Below are 16281 nucleotides of genomic sequence, written 5' to 3'. Positions count from 1 at the left end.
TATGTATTTTTTATCAGTTGAAAATATAGCCTCGCACGGCGATCCCCTTGCAAACGGTGACGTTCACGTATACCAATCAAAAAAGGCAATAAATATCGCGGAGTTGTATCTGAAACGGTTGAATCATGCCACTGCGTTATCTTCACGAAGCTCGCTTTGCTATCATGATGTTTTTATAAGTTCGGCGTAGGGATCAAATTCTCAAAAGTCATTCTATCTATAAAAGAAAGCCTATAAGTATACTTCAAGTTTTACCAGAACGGATGTCCGAGTTTCATTAAGTAGCCGGTGATTTGATTCATCGCAACAATGGAACGATATAATAGCAGCCACCACGCATAATGGATGCTTAACAGGAATAGTTAGTTCACGATAGTAACAGATAGGAGGCTTGGCGCTCGGAGAGCATCTAATTACGTAGCGTTATCTACCCCAAAAGATATTTTCCATTTGCCCGGTAATTATCCAATTAAGCAACTAGCGTTTCGACCAAAAGCTAGTAAATAACCGAGCTGGCTCATGTCGCGCCACATCTGTCGCCACCATTAATTGCCTCTTCGAACATAATAATTTGTACCTAATTCTCTATAGTACAAATAACCCACCTCAATACGATTCAACCTTTCCTAGGTAGATATACCGCATGCGAGTATGCGAGATCGTCGATCAAAGCGTCTTACTCAACGGCCACTCAATACACATCTGCGAGGAAGCCAGCACACGCTAAATTTCCAGGCTAACTTCGCACCAGCTCAATCGTCAGCAATTTCAACGAATGTAATTGAACCCATTCCTTGATCGCTAATTCACGGTTGACGGAATGCAGCCGAGTAACAAGAGACTCCGCCATTACAGCCCGCGGCATGAGTGCGCGACAGTCTAATTTACAACTGCAAAGCGAAACTTAAGGTGATATCCCGATGACGTCAGGTGCATAAGAACAACGCCGAGTCGTCGACGACACAATTCATTCGAAGTAGCGAGTCGGATGCTGGTCGCATTGCGTCACCGAGCCTTTGCTGCCGCGCTAACCGCTTAATTGGATGATGTGTCTGGCACTAATTAAGCAGACAGACTACGATAGAGGTGCCGCACGTGCCGGGCGAGATCACTGAGGACCGTTGAGAGACCTCCGTTGTTGTGCAGCGATCTCGGGACTCCGGAGAGTCTATTTCCTCGAAGAGTGCCGATACCTGCTACGTGAATCCCGCGATGCAAGTGTGGGCCGCGCCTTGCCGGGGCCTGTCCAATTACCGAGGAAACAGTCACTCGTGGAATAATTAAAGAGATTCCCATAACACGTCCCTGTCATCCGGCCGTCGCGGGGCCTGAATAGATATAAGCTGTTGATTTTTCGGTAGCGATAATATTTGTCCTCCTTGACGGGGAGTCGAAACACGCGGCACACGACAGCGCGAAAGCTGCTCGCAACCCGAGCCTTGAACTGCACCGCGGCGACTCGTTGAACCCGCCTCATCCCATGCGACGAATTAGAGACACGTACGCGTGCAGCATCCCGCCGCGAAACCGTCGCTCGAGACTGAAACTGACGGGATGGAAATAACGCGGAGTATGGCAGCTTCGAACCCGAGGGCTGAACCTAGCGACGAAGCGAGCCGCAAATTATTGTCCTGCAGGTTCTCTTATCCGTCGTCGTTGCGTTCGATAAACGATTCGCGTTTCTCACCCGGTTATAACAAGTCGCGGCACGGTTATCTGCTCCGTTGAGACTAAGATTTCACCTCGGATAATACGTAGACGTCGTTCTTATTTTCACCTCGAAGAAGACGAGAGCGTAGAATGTATTACATGAACAGAGAAACAGGTGATGCAGGGAATTTACATACCGGATAAAGCTATCTCTCCCAGCGCATCCGAGAGGCCTGATTGGTTCGTCAGGTTCGCGCGATGCGCGGCGGTATCGGGAGTCATTATATTAACCCGCTTCCGCCCGCTTCCCTCTCTAAGTGTTTACTAAATGGACAAGAATTTGAAAAAGCGAAGCCGGGCGTTTGACGTCATCGACATGCGAGCTCGGCTGGAAGGTAATTGTTTCCCCACGTTCGAGGCTTTAGACTGCGGGCGACAGGTGTGTCGTATGTTAAGCGAGTAACACTCGGAGAAAAGAGAAAAGGGCTTCGGCTGATACCGTTGTGGCAGCGACGATTCACGCGTCTTCGAGGAACGACTCCGACCCGTGACTTAATCCGTAACGGTCCTTGAACTCACGGATGAGGCCTTCTCGAAAAATGCACCGCATATTCCGAGCTGTGAAACGAGCGCGCGCTTTCGGGGATGAGAGCGTAATCCTAAAGTGACAAAGAGTGACACCCGAGACCGGAGCTCTCCGGCGAGGATGCAGGCGAGAATGAGCAGCCGCCTTGGATGCGCGTCCGGCACCGTTAATTGCGCCGATGAAGCTCGTTTAGGGCCCGCCTCGGAGACGAGATTCTCCCGGTATCAGCCTCGCGCTCGTCAGAACACCGAATATATGTGACGTTTATTGTTATTGCGCCGGGGACCATTATAATTGAGACATAAACTAAACTGTTCGTCGGTGTTGTCAGTGGCCTGCGGGCCGCTCAGCGAACCGTGCGGCTGTCTGATGACGCAATCGCTCTGACCTCGATCACGAAAGTGTCACTGAGCGTGTCACTTACCTAGCCCTGCACCCAAAATTTACACCCCACTTCCGAACGGAGGAGTCAAAATGATTCGGTCGATAATTCACCCGGATCCGCACCATGCCGCAGAATTCGTAATGGGATTTCGTCGAGCTGATATACATATAGAGTGTAGAGTATGGCTACTCGATTGGTAGAATCAGACCTTCTCGATCCGGTCTCACTCGCTAAGACCGCGGTTTTCGCTAATGGTTAGTTGCTATGATTTGCGGACGCGCCTGTGTCGCCGTACAAGCGAGATACGTGCCCGGATCGACCGAACCCGTCACGCCACGGAACCGATACGACCGAAAGATTTTCCGTGACGCAAATTAAGCGGTAAATATTCACCCCCCCCCCCCCCACCCCTGGGCACATGCTCATCGCTCGTGATTTCTGCGTTGAACCATGCTTACTATACGACCCATTTGCTTTCGAATCATAGAATTTTGGTGATTCTTCAGCAATTGAAACCAAAGGGGCAGTCACAACTGGCACGGAGCATGCACGTGCACAGTGAAATTGAAATCAAGGTACGGTGATTTTGTCGGTTTCATGAAATAAATTTAACATGCCCATATGTTTCGTTTCCCTGTTTCAATCAAACTAAAAAAAAAAGGTTATGCAGAGAGTGTATGGTAAACATCAATGAAAATTAATATTTACAGTAACTAGCAAATGCAACAAATCTTCAGTATTCAATTATCCGAATCCATCTTTTCTATCTCAAATTACACCTAATATTTATGTGTAATATGAATATCTTTCCGTATTTCCTTCTTTAGGTTTAATTCACGTTTCTTCCATATTTGTACTATATATTATACTGTCACTGCTTCAATATTGATTGTTTGTTATTAAAACTTAACCAAAGAACTCTTACTGTTTGAATCCTTACCGCAAATAAAAAATTTATTTCATGTTCATTGTGAGACCAAAATTTGTTCTGTATTTTCTCAATCCCATATATTATTACCTTCCAAAGTATATTATTCCGTAATTAGAAATGTAATCCTTTCACGGAAGATTTTGCCTAAGTCCGTTAATTAATTGTGTCTCGCCACACATAACATTTCTATCTCATCTGTCTAGTTATTATCAAAAGCTAGTCTGTAGATGGTGGCTGTGACAATCAGAATTATCGACATTTACATTGCCGCAAATGGTATAAGTATAATATAATATAAAAACATATCACGTGCCGGAGTAGAAAGACAGGTAATCGAGTGGAAGGGAAAAATATGAAAGTGCATCGAAGGTATGGATACTGAAAAAATTAGCGCTCACTTAGTCGCAGTGTGCCTAATAAAACGGTCCTTTTTTGCCCGGTGGCTGTCACGTAAATCACAATGAGAAACCCCGCACTGAAGGGGCGGGGATGGGATTCCTCGCAAGAACTATCTCCTGCCTAGTCTAATCCAATTAAAATCGCTCGCCCTAACTTCGTATCGCAGTAAAAACAGGTTTAATATGCTGCCGTCTAGCGCAGGACGTCCCCTGAGAAGGAAGCCGGTAATCCAGGGCTGCACGTATACCAACGAGTCTCTTCCGAGTTCATTAATTTTGCAACTGGCACTCCGTCCCCGGCCTTTGATTCCATTCCGTTGTCGTCCACGCGTTTCTTGGCAAATCCATTTCCGGTCAATCCTGCACGATTCTTTGTTATCGACGTCGTTCATCGACGGACATGCGTGAACAACGACATGCAAGCCGCACCGACGAATCGAACTCTGAAATCTGTATCAGCGGGAGAATTTTTTCATCTAGTTACGAATCCTTAAACGTCGGTTTTAGCGTTGCTGGCGATGACTCGGAGCTTCTCAACGGGGGAAAAATGAGACCGATTCACGTAACGATATCGTTCGCCCGATAAATTTCTGTCATTCGAGATAAACGATAGGAATAGATACCGCTTTTATTAGACTCGCAAGGGGACGTACCCTCGGCCTCGTGCCCGTCGACGAGACTACGACACAGATACAAAATTGTCCAGAAAACTGCTCGTAAATATCCGACACGTGACTCATCCCGAACCGTCCAAACCCTCTTTTGTTGCGAGGCTCAACGCGCAACCCTTATTCCGATGCCGATGGCACCCTCTTGCGCAACGCGAGTCTTGGTACAGTGCGTGGGAGGAAGAAGGAGAGAAAGCGACATGCGGGCATCCGAATGCGTTTGAAAATATAAGACTACGCGAGACTTTTTCCCCGATATATATTTCCTACCGCGGCTGAGAGGCGAGAGCGTCGCGTCTCCACTGCCAATTCGAATGCAGCTCTCATTATTTATGGGATTAACGTAAGCCTCGAACCTGCTTCGACTCCAGAAATCCACGGGGCGGCAGGGATCTACAAAAAGTCTAGCAATCCGCGGTATGTATGCCAAGCGGGAAACGCGGCTGGCGAACGACGGAGCCGGCGAGATATCTTGCACGCTTTACGGGAAGTGAAGTATTCGATCGCTGAGCTGAGCTGAATGAAATTGAGCTCATTTCCATCTGTTATTCTCCTAATTGTTTTATGATGTGGCATCGGGCGACCCCCGCCTCTCGCCCCTTACTTTCCAACTTCACCGACGGGTTTGGGGTGGCTAAAAAAGAGGAGCGAAAAAGCTGGGGGGAGCCGTATATATACCTCGCGACGGCAACACCGCTTAAATTCAATTTTTCTACCCTGCTTGGCGGAATCAAACGAACGACGAACGGCGGCCACGTCTCCCGTTAGGGTAAGAATTCCCGAAGGATAATACGCACTTAGAGTTGGTCGCGTGGCCTCGTTATGCCACCTTCCGCATTTTACCCGATTACGGAATTACCCAACAGCGAAAAGCTGCACGGATAATGACCACGAGTGTTGAAAACGTCGGGGTGAGCCTTGCCGAGCGTTAATGTTTTTTATTATCGTAGGTATAAAGACTTGAACTTCTTTCGAAATTTTCGCGGTATAAATGCAAATGCCAGCGCGGCCATCGATGCGGATTATAAACGAGATACACGAGTGCAGAGAGCCGTACGCTTGTTCGTGATTTGATACGTGAGTCGCACAAGTTTTTAATATTTTAGCAGGCGGAGGAGTTTCTGGAACTCGGTTCAGAGCACCTGAGTAAAGTAATCACCGGGAACTATCCATGCAGAGAGTAAGATGCCAGACCGGTGTATACACGAGGACACGATCGAGACGTGCCCAGGGAAGGAGAAGGTCTGGTATGGCAGCGGGCGGGGAAGAGAGTCGAACATCGAACGCCGTGTCAAAGGGACTTCGTAAGCTGACGAGACGAGATTTCATATGTCTGGTAAATACCAGTGACGTCCGCCCGTCCTCCTTCTTTCTTGTGTGTTCTAAAATATGATCGCTGCCGGAGCGAACGACGGCAAGAAACAGGGCGAAGACTTTTCCCCGACGCGTTTCAGCGAGAAGGATTGTGCGCGAGGGAGAAAAAGAAAGCTACGGAGCGAAAGAAGGCGGAGGATAAGAGAAAGAGAAATAAAGGAAGGGTGGGAAAGAAGCGTGGGGATCGTCGCGGGGAAGGGGAGCGTGAAGGGGAGATGATATTAAGATATTTTATGAAAAATATAATACTATCTCGGAAATAAATGGGCCCTGAAGAAGACGCACGCTCATCTTTTTCAGCGTTAGAATATCCCGGGCGGCGCTCCCATGCGAGTGACTAAATAAATGCTCTTAATATGTTTAAATTAACCCCTCTTGTCGATCAAACGAGCGAACAAAGACAAGCGGACGATCCATCTCCGGCACGCATATGCCTAGCTCTACTGGATCTCTATTAATCATTATCACCACGAATGGAAGGGAATTAGATATACGGATAGTGATACCCATCTGGGGTACGGATCAGCCGGTCGCCAGAACTTGGATTAAGTACCCCTGTGTTCCGTACGGCGGTTTGTTACCGCCAGTTTCCCACTGATAATCGTTATTGTTGCGGGCATCTCAAGTTCCGTGATATCAGATCTCACGATCCAAAGGCACGTCACGATTCATTAACTTACCGTTGTAATTATTACCGGCAAAGTAATTAGCCATGGCGTTATTCGGTGGGTATATCTACGGGCGATTGCACGTCTTCGTGAAATATCCCGTTTACCGCTGCAGCGTCGCGTCGCCGCGGCCGACTGACAATACGGACAAATTAGTGAAACGCGAACGCGTTTCATCCAAGAATATCAAATGACGGGATATGCCATTTCGAAGAGAGTTTCTGCCCCGACGCGATCGATATCGCAACCCGATAGGTGGCGGTGGGTTGGGTGCTCCGCCTGCCACGTAAAAAATTGCAAATCGGTATCTCAATCCTCTCCTGGGATATCTTATTACCAGTCATAATTCATCTAGGAAGTATGATACCGTCGATAATCCGGAGTCCTTGTATCCCCCCCCCCCTCCCCCATCATCTGAACCTCACCTAAAAATAACCCCGCTCTCTTGGCCGCATACATAGACGAGATTAAGCGCGTAAATCATCGTTCGCTGCTGCAGCGCGGCTCTGGAATATAAAACGAATCAGTATCTTCGATGCCCTGCACTACCGCATGTGTTTAGGAAATAAAATTCATTTCGACACGTTATATGTATACACATATCGCATACGAGTAAGTATATACACAACCGCACCAGCAGTGGTCAATCACCCGTCGGTGGAACCAATCAATTTTCACCGTTTGCACACTCGAACCGTAAAATTATAATACCGTTAAACGTAACAACATACGTAGTAACATTATATCGTCTAACTAAATACTCACGATCAGTCGAAACAGAACCGACAGCGAGGACTTAACGATGTTAGTTAGGAGCAATCACACAAGTTTGATGTGCCGTTCAATTAAGTTATGGAACGTCGCGTCGTTTGCTTTTGCAGTACACACATCGCCGCGCCAACACGACGTAGAACCTGAGCACCACACGGTCGCTGGTGGAGGACCGGAACCCTTTTACCTGCAAGCAGCCGGCGTGTGCCAGCGGTGCGTAAACAGAAATCGCCGCACTTGCCTCACCTCGAGGTTTTACGGAACAGCCCAAATTCCAACCGCCTTTTCCGCCGAACCGTTAAGACGGGCGGAAGGCCGCTGGTCCCGTTGGGAATGAACCCGAAAAGTATTGTTACGAGCTCGGACAATGGTCAATGGACCGTGCCGTTTAGGGCACCGGGTTACCGGCAGGCCCTGCGTAAACTATCCTGCACCCTGCAGCCCTTGTAATCGCTTAAGCTAGCGTCGCGCCATCACCCGACACGCAAGAAAAAGGCTTTGCGAAATGGGTTGCACCGAGGTGGTCCGACAGTGGCATGCGTCAGTCGGTCATCGGGCTTGTCATGGTTCCCAAAGGCGCCTGTTTACGCTGGTTGTCATTGGACTGGCTGGTCGACGGGTCGTGAAGTAGGAGGTTCGGGCAAATATGCGATAACTTTACCTCCGCGTATAAATCCAGCCGCACTCACGCCGACAGGTCACGCAGTGGGGTTCCGCACTTTAGAACCCGGAGCCCTCGCCTCATCGCGGGGCTCCTTCTTCAGCACGAACGAACGAATCGTCTGCTGAACACGTTCAGCCGCGGATTGTTTATGGATCGGACGGTGATTTCCAAGCCGTGGATCAATCTGCGAGGACCGTGTACGATGAGCTGATTTTTCTACAGGTACGAGGCGGTGGATGGACGCGGTGCTCAATGAAACCTCAAATCGCTTCAAACTGTCTGCATCCGCACGTTGTGGGTGTTTGAACGGCGATTCATCAACCGGCTCTGCAGGGGAAAGTTGTAGGATCATCATGAATGCCAGTTCAGAAACTCTGTTGAAACGGTTAATTGACTCGAGTCGCACGAGGGAATCGATTCGCTCCTTTAAAACGGCGTTGATACGCCCCGGCGTTCACGTACCTGCCTCGAGAGAGAACGTAGCGCAGGTGACTCTGCGCCACCCACACGAATCCACGTGACCCGGCTGCACATTTCATACGCAAAACTAACTAACTTCGAAACTAGGCATCCTCTGTGCTTGTGTGCCCGTCATTATTCAAAAGTTATTAAACTATATCTGTCTCGGTTTGTATAGAAGGGGCTGGAACGCTCGTTATGCCGCTAGAAATCCTGATACAAATTAACCATTCGAGGACAGGATTAGACGTGCGTATAATGGTGCCTGCCCATGTAGATACCTCCATTGTACAACGACCAACACAGTCTTGTCATATTTGGAGAAGGAGGCCAACTACGGAGGACCCATTCAAACTGTGGCAATAGGATTTCGATGTACTAGGCCGTTGTAAAACAATTCGAGCCGTTCGAAACAACAGCCTTTGCGGTTGGCTGGAGTAAAATTGGTAACTGCCCTGTTCACCTGCACGGGTATTATTTTCGCACGCTTATCGAATACGTCGATCATTGCACATTCTGTAACGATACCGTCAACTCTTTGACAAGTGTTCAATCCTCGAGTTAATAGCATGTAATTTGTGAAATTTTCTGTCGGGTCATTAGCAGATCATTTACGGTTTCGCTCTTTCTAGCAATGTACTAACGGTGCCTATCATGCGTTACATCACGACGAATATTCCCCGCTAGATATTCACTCGGTACAAATCGTTCGATTGACGGCCTTGTTTCACGCGTAACGAACGCTAAGTCTGGTCCGAGACCTTCTCAAAACCCCAAATCAAACCGCCAAAGTCAACTCAATGGATCCTGAAATACTCAACTAAGCCAACGGTTCGGACTCCCACGCTCCGTATCACGGCTCTCTCGCGATCAGAATACCTCGTCCGCGGGACTTCAGAATTCTGTCGATCAGAGGATGCGTCGATGCGTTACACGATACTCTGCGCCACGCCGCGTCCAAAACCATTATCGAAAAAGGTAACTGCAAGTGGAAAATGAGGCAATGCAAAGAGAGAAATAAAATAATGTAAAAAACCACGATGGCATGTCGGTTATTTTTAACTAAATATAATAGACCCAAAATGCTGCCTGTAGAGCTTTACTGGCGTTTATATACTTCATGTTGGTCGGTAATATTAGAAAATCTTTACCGAGACACAAACGGTGGTGGAGCGGGATTTTTAAACGAAAATCCAACGCAGAGATACGTCATTCAAGTTTGAGCGCCCTGTCAAGAAAACCTGCGATCTTGATTTCACAGTCAGTTGTGCATAAAAAAACCAGTAAATATTACAACGTTTAATTTTATCCGTCCACTTTTTTTTCAAATACAAACTTGCCTCGGGTAGTTTTTATTGCAAGACAACTGTAAAACTGACGGGTAAAACGATACGACAGATTGAAGTCTGCTATTGTATTTGAAAAAGGTTGAAAAGGAAAAATTAGACCATGCTTCGTGAGACGAAATGAAGTAATACAAAGTCCACACTTCGCAGTTCGGGAGCATTTTTATATTCCACCCTTACAATGAGACTCGGGACATCTTTGTGAGTGAAACATCCGTCACCACGACAGATAATTGAAGTCAACAAAGTCTTCGTTCATTTAACATCAAAGCTTAAAGCACATCGAATAATATTACCTGAATTCTGCACCTGAGACCCAACCTATTTATAAGAAAAATGTACAATTTTAACGAGAGATTCTTGTAATTTTCACGGTAATAATCTTGAACAAATTGAGTTTCAACAGTTCAACCCCTTCACTTTGTGGCGCATATACCTGTGCACAAAAAAGTCGTGCCTACGTCAGCGTGTAATGTGCGTAGTTGAAAAAACACGATATACACTCTTGTGATCTTTATAAAACTTCGTATTTTGAGGTTTTAGAAGACTAATTTTTTCCTTCAACGCACTGATGGCACGGAAATTGAGTTGATAACAAACCTTTGGACCTAGAAGTTTACATAAAATTATATCGATTTTGGAAAGTTATGATTACCTGTGACAGAACGTTTCGAGCGCAAGTTTTCAACGAAAAGTAATCGTCAATGAACCGTCACACAAGGTAATAAGGGATGAAAATTACAATACACAGAGCTGTTAAAACACTGGATCTCAATATAAATGCTAGAAAGGTAGTTATAGCAACCAAAATCCTTGAAAAAATTCCGAGTACGTTAACATACGAGCAAAGAGAAATGGTAAATTGTTGTATTCCATATGTGAGATCAGGGGTGGAAAAGCGGTAGCACACGACGCGCGTGTCACTCCCGCGTCAGATAGATGTGCGCACATAAATACTCGGAACGTACCGTTGGCATATGCGTGTTGCGTAGCTATCGTTGGGGCGTTAGCAGATTGTGAAGCCGCCTGACAGTTGCCGGGACACGATCGACTGACAAGCGGTAAGTTCGCCAGTTCGTTGGCAGGGTGTTGTTACGTTACGCGATAATGTCGGTCAATTGTAAGAATTACAAGTTGACCGTTCCTAACAAACCACAATCATCCGCAACGGAGAGTGGAGTTTCCAGTCCCTGAGCGACGCGTCAATCGCGCATTGAGTAAGCCGAGGCCTCGCAGGGCATTGACGTAACGAGCAATTGTGTATCGCGTGTGACGTCATCCTCCGTATCCCGGAATCGGTCAGGGGTTGAAAACCTCGGCTCCGAGTTCAGGCGGCGGGGTTACCTCGGGGATAGTCACGCGCGCACCCCTGCATCCAACACGACTCGACGTACGACGTGGAGACGAACTTCGAAGGACCCGGGCAGGTTCGATTACCAAAAGCCGAAAGCTACTAGTTAGGCTAGTTTGGAGCGAGATCGAGTTAGGCCAGTTGCAGCACGGCTGGATGACAAATAGTAACGGAGGACTCGGCGATGCCGCACACGTCCCGTGTCCTCCCGTCGTCCTCCGTCGTCCTCCGTCGTCCTCAGGGGTGATTTAATGCCCGTGTTTGATCCGATATTCTTTATAAAGTTTACCCTCTATACTCCAGCTGGCTTTCGCCGCGTTGAGAATAAGAAGTCCCTCGCATTGCCGCGCTGCACGTGACATAGCTATAGTATGTAGAGGAATCTAGCAGGGTGTCCCTACGCTCCTTGCTTGTTCCCGCACAACGCGCAGCTTCGAACCTCCGAGACACGTCTTCGACTGTCCCCGTGCAACTGTTCTTAATTTTACACCGCACATGTCGTGGCCTTGAAGTAGATTCTTCCCCTAGCTCATGGTCATCGGGGTGACGATCGCGGTGTCTGCGGTATGCCTTCTCTCGAGGTGTCAAAACCTTAACGTTGTTCGCGTGGACACCCCGAACCCGGTCGGTCGATAACTCTCCACTTAAGTCTGTTTACCAGTAATTATGAAAAAGTGAAAACTATTAGTCGAAGCGAAACAGGCTAAACGATAACAAACGGGACCTCCCGCGGCGTTCTCCACCGAGCTGTTATTCACATCGGCCCCGCTAATGCTGGGAGAAACGGCCTACTGTTACCCCATTATACGACGTCGGAAACAATCGATCCTGTTATAGGTATGCAAAATTTCTGATCTGCGGGGATTTTGGCGCTGTATAAAGTGCAGAAATTTCTAAAGAACAGGCCGGCGGCGGTATCGGTTAAGTTCCCATCCGACCGGCACCTGCGAATTTAACTCGCATTCTCTGCCAGGCATTCCAAACTCGGCCGGTGAGTTGGCTGATGTCCGGTGAGCAGCCGACGCAGTCAGCCGTGCGTCCATCGTCTCGAAGGAGGGCAGGCAAAACGTGCGGGGTCCTTAGAGAGGAAAGAAGGAAAGAAGCCGCCGCCGCTGCCGCCGCGTAATTAAGGTGTCCAAGAAGGATGCATTGTCTGACGCTACAGCCGATATGTGTCACTGTCACACAAACGCGGCCGCGTTTCAGGTAGCCGTTGCCAACTCTCGAGCCTCCGCTCCTCTTTCGACCATCTCGAGGTTCTTCTCTTTAGGTATGTCCTCCTCGACGCGCAGACCTGCGACGCCGACCGAGAATCCTGGAACCCCGTCGACGCGATCACGCGGTCTTGAAATACTGCGATTACCCCTTACTCTCCCGAGTCACGTGACAAAAAGCTAAATTTCAAATTGAAAAAGGCCTCGGAACCGAGGGGAGAAACTAATTTTACCCCACCGAAGAGCAGCCTGCTGCACCTTATCTCACATCCAATACTGCGATTGCTTGCCTTACCGCCGCCAAAGAAATTACTTTTCTTTCCTTAATGGATATGCCAGCTCTTTTTCACCAGCTTCTCTTTCGACGCTTTACGCCCCGCTATCATTTCGCAATTTTCTGAATATCTTTTAACTAATTTAACGAGACGCCCCTCTGCCGTCTACCATTTTATGAAAAGTAAGGAATTTTCCAAGTACTGTGAGAAGTTCACAAAAAAGTATGTGAATTATTTTTAGACGGTATAAAAACCCACTCAGCACGTGTGGAAAAAGTCCTGAACATTCAACACGTTCACCCGGAGAACATGATCGAGTCCGGATACGAAATTTCTGTTTTTGCTGAAACGGTCGCATTTTTTCGCTGGTTGAAAATTCGACTGAAGTAAATAATTTTCAGGTCACAAGTATGAACACAAGAACTTATTTGCAGTTTTGTTTGATTGTGTAATTGATAATGATATTCACTCCTATACTTCTTATTTAAATTTAATAAAATTGTAAGTATTTCAAAGCTTGCAATGTGACACTTTTTAAAGTTGCGCAGCCGAAAGCTGTGAATAGTTTACTTGATAAATTTCAATTAAACAATTGATTCGATCGACGAATTTTCGTACCTTGCAAATAGTGAAGCACCACTCGAAGTCACGATATGCGCGAGACGTATATCTGGTTCAGTTTGGCTTCTACCAACGAACGCCTTACATCTCAGGTATACCCACGTTATAACTTCTGGCTAACGAGGTTATATAGTCTAGAATTTCCGAATCCGTCCGGCGCCACAAAGGGAAGTGTGTATAGGAACACACTTCAGACGAATAGACGGATGAACGGACGAACGGCCGACGTACGAACGGACGGACGGTCGGGTGGCTTATCCTAAAAGCTTTTTTCTATAATCCCGGGACGTGACGATCCGGCGTGTCCGCCCTTCTGCGTGCATTCATAACCACGGCTGGTCTCTGGCGCTATTTGGTCCGTCTTCCTCTAAATCTGACATAGCCTTTTCCACGATTTTTATTTTTATTTTTTTCTCGTATATAACAGATAAAGAGGAAAAAATCAGGTGAAGCGAAGTATGAAAGAAAAAAGAAATGCTACTCCCAGATGTCGGATACTGCGGTGGTATAAAATTTGAGATTACGATTTGAGGCGTGTGGAATCAGCGATCGGAATTCGGAATCGAAAAATAATAGCGCCAGAAGCCGCATTCATCAACGGGGGCGAAAAGTACCGAAGCTGCGCCAGGCGCCGAATCGGAAGACATAAGTGGGCAAGTTTTCAAAGAATTCGATAATTTCCTTGGCCGGGGGCCCTCCATGTTCCGTCCATCTATCACTGACGATGATAGGTGTATTGCAGCCGAGACGCGGGTAGGTATAACGATGATGTACATGCTCACAATCAGCTGGGAAAATTGCAATTTTCCAACGGCATACGAATAAGTTATGAGGCCCATTTTTTATTGGGCATGCTCTGAATACGTCTATACCATCAGTTATGCCCGTGCATGTGAGGATGTACGTAATATCGGCGAGGTTTGCACTCCGCGAAACCTTAAAATTCATGATTCTGACATAGAGGAACAATTTTCCACCGCCATACCTCTATGGCTGCTTGAGTATGCGAGTATAATGAGAGAACAGTACATACTGTCTCTCTTAAACTTCTTCGTCCCTGATTTCGCCTTTGAATCGTGCCGGAGGATTCATTCAGGTACAAAAAGCAACCCAAAGGTCGGTACTCGCTTTATCATTCTCTTGGGAAACGGTGAGGTACCTACTTGTCGTTTAATTATTTCGCCCGACGCTTCTTACGCCCCACTTTGACGAACTTTTCGCAGTTTCTAATCAAATTCAGATCAAACGCCTAAAAATCTTTAGATGTTCTTTTGAGTTATCGCATAATTCTGTAATGAGAGTACGGACTGGTGATAGTTCGATGATACCGCGGACAAGATTTGAAAGCGTTTTTTTTTTTTTTCTTTCTTAATGAAAGTGTCTCGAGAAGCCATAGCTTAAATTTTTTACATCATAGAAATATAGATGAATAAATTTTATTTAATTCATTTCTCGTATTTCTCAGATTTCTGGTTTGGTATCCGCTCCGACATTTACCTTGATTTTTCGTATCAGCCGATAGTTTTGTTTCATTATTCGAATCACTTTCGATTTGTACAATATTTCGACTGGCTTAGCTCACTGTGCATCGTACAGTTTCATTTATTTGAGTATTTTAACAGGCTTCGCAGTAATCCTCGCACAAAACAGCTCCCGACTATATTTACGTACTAAACTTTCATCTGGATAGGCTTTCAGAAGTTTACATTTTTCTCCTCCTACTGAAAACCAAAAATGTAGAAGCTTTCTCATAACACAAATTTACGTAGATCTCCGATTCTGAACTCCATAATATTCGATATTGAATTCAGAATCTGCAGCGATTCCATAGTATTATTCAATAAGCCAATTTTCAACTAAAATCATCCAAATTCTTCCCTATTGCGACCTCGCAGTTCATTGGTCAATATTCTTTCTCGAACACATGAAATTGCTCTTTTGTCATTGTAGGACTCACCATAGCGACACAGATGTGTGGAACAGCCGAGTGAATCCAGAGGATCGACGATGCTATTTTCAGGTGGAATCAGGTAACTAACAGGTGACGCTCCACTGGACCGGATATTAAATTACCTGGGCATCAACCCCCGGTAGTCAGGGAGGCGTAAATGTAGAGAGGAACGTGTCCCGGTTTCATATTAATTTGCCACCAAATACCAATCTGTTCCATCCAAAGCACAAAAACAAACTCTGATCTAATCTGTATCGAGGTCAATTATTCTATACCCGTAATTTCGCGAATGACACAAGTGACCGATAAAATAGAGTGAATACGAGTAGAATTAATCAATTATAATTTCTAATTTTGCTTTTTTTCTCACCTCGATTTCCACTTACCGATTTACCAACTGCAATTAAATGTCTGTGGGTTGGTTTGTTTGGAAACGTGTTCGACGGCGATGAAGCTTCCGATGCAGGAAAATTATCGAAAAATTGAGTTCTTCAAATGTTGCAGACCATTTAGTTTACCAACGATGAAAACTCTGTAAAATAAGAAAGTCTTTTAGCAATTAGACCCGCTAAAAACAGGCGTGACGTGCAAGTAGCGTAATATCAAAGTTGAGTGTTTGAAATGGCTACACGTATTCACGATCTGCAGAGGCAGAGAATATCAGATTCGAACACACCTCGAACGTGCCTGAAGCGTAATGACAATATCGTTAACGATTCATTGAGAAACCCTCCAATATCGTAAATCAAATCGAAAATAATCGAATTCATTGGCCTCCTGCGCCACGGTGGGTCTCCCTGACCCAACTCCCTTCTTTTGGGCGGCCCCACCCGCTCCTGAGCTTCGTAAAGTCAGGTGGAGATGTTTGATTTATCCACGTGACGCAACGATAAAAGTAAAAATGAATTATTATCCATGTCGAATGGGATCGCGCGACTTTGCGTGCGGCTTGAGAAGGTAGCCAAGTCA

General features: G+C 46.4%; 1 long non-coding RNA gene across 1 annotated transcript in view; it reads right to left on the bottom strand.

Annotated features, from left to right (window-relative positions):
- The window catches only part of LOC124293988, an 87178-nt gene that overhangs the window by 7871 nt on the left and 63026 nt on the right, over positions 1–16281 (bottom strand). Inside the window, exons 2-3 of the long non-coding RNA XR_006903849.1 lie at positions 15699–15844; positions 15319–15522 (exon numbers count right to left, since the gene is read on the bottom strand). This is a non-coding gene — a long non-coding RNA (uncharacterized LOC124293988). The remainder of the gene's footprint in view (positions 1–15318; positions 15523–15698; positions 15845–16281) is intronic.

Source organism: Neodiprion lecontei, chromosome 4 (assembly GCF_021901455.1).
Source record: "Neodiprion lecontei isolate iyNeoLeco1 chromosome 4, iyNeoLeco1.1, whole genome shotgun sequence".
Lineage (NCBI taxonomy): Eukaryota > Metazoa > Arthropoda > Insecta > Hymenoptera > Diprionidae > Neodiprion > Neodiprion lecontei.
Note: the sequence above shows the minus strand (reverse complement) of the source record. Positions and strands in the feature narration are given on the sequence as shown.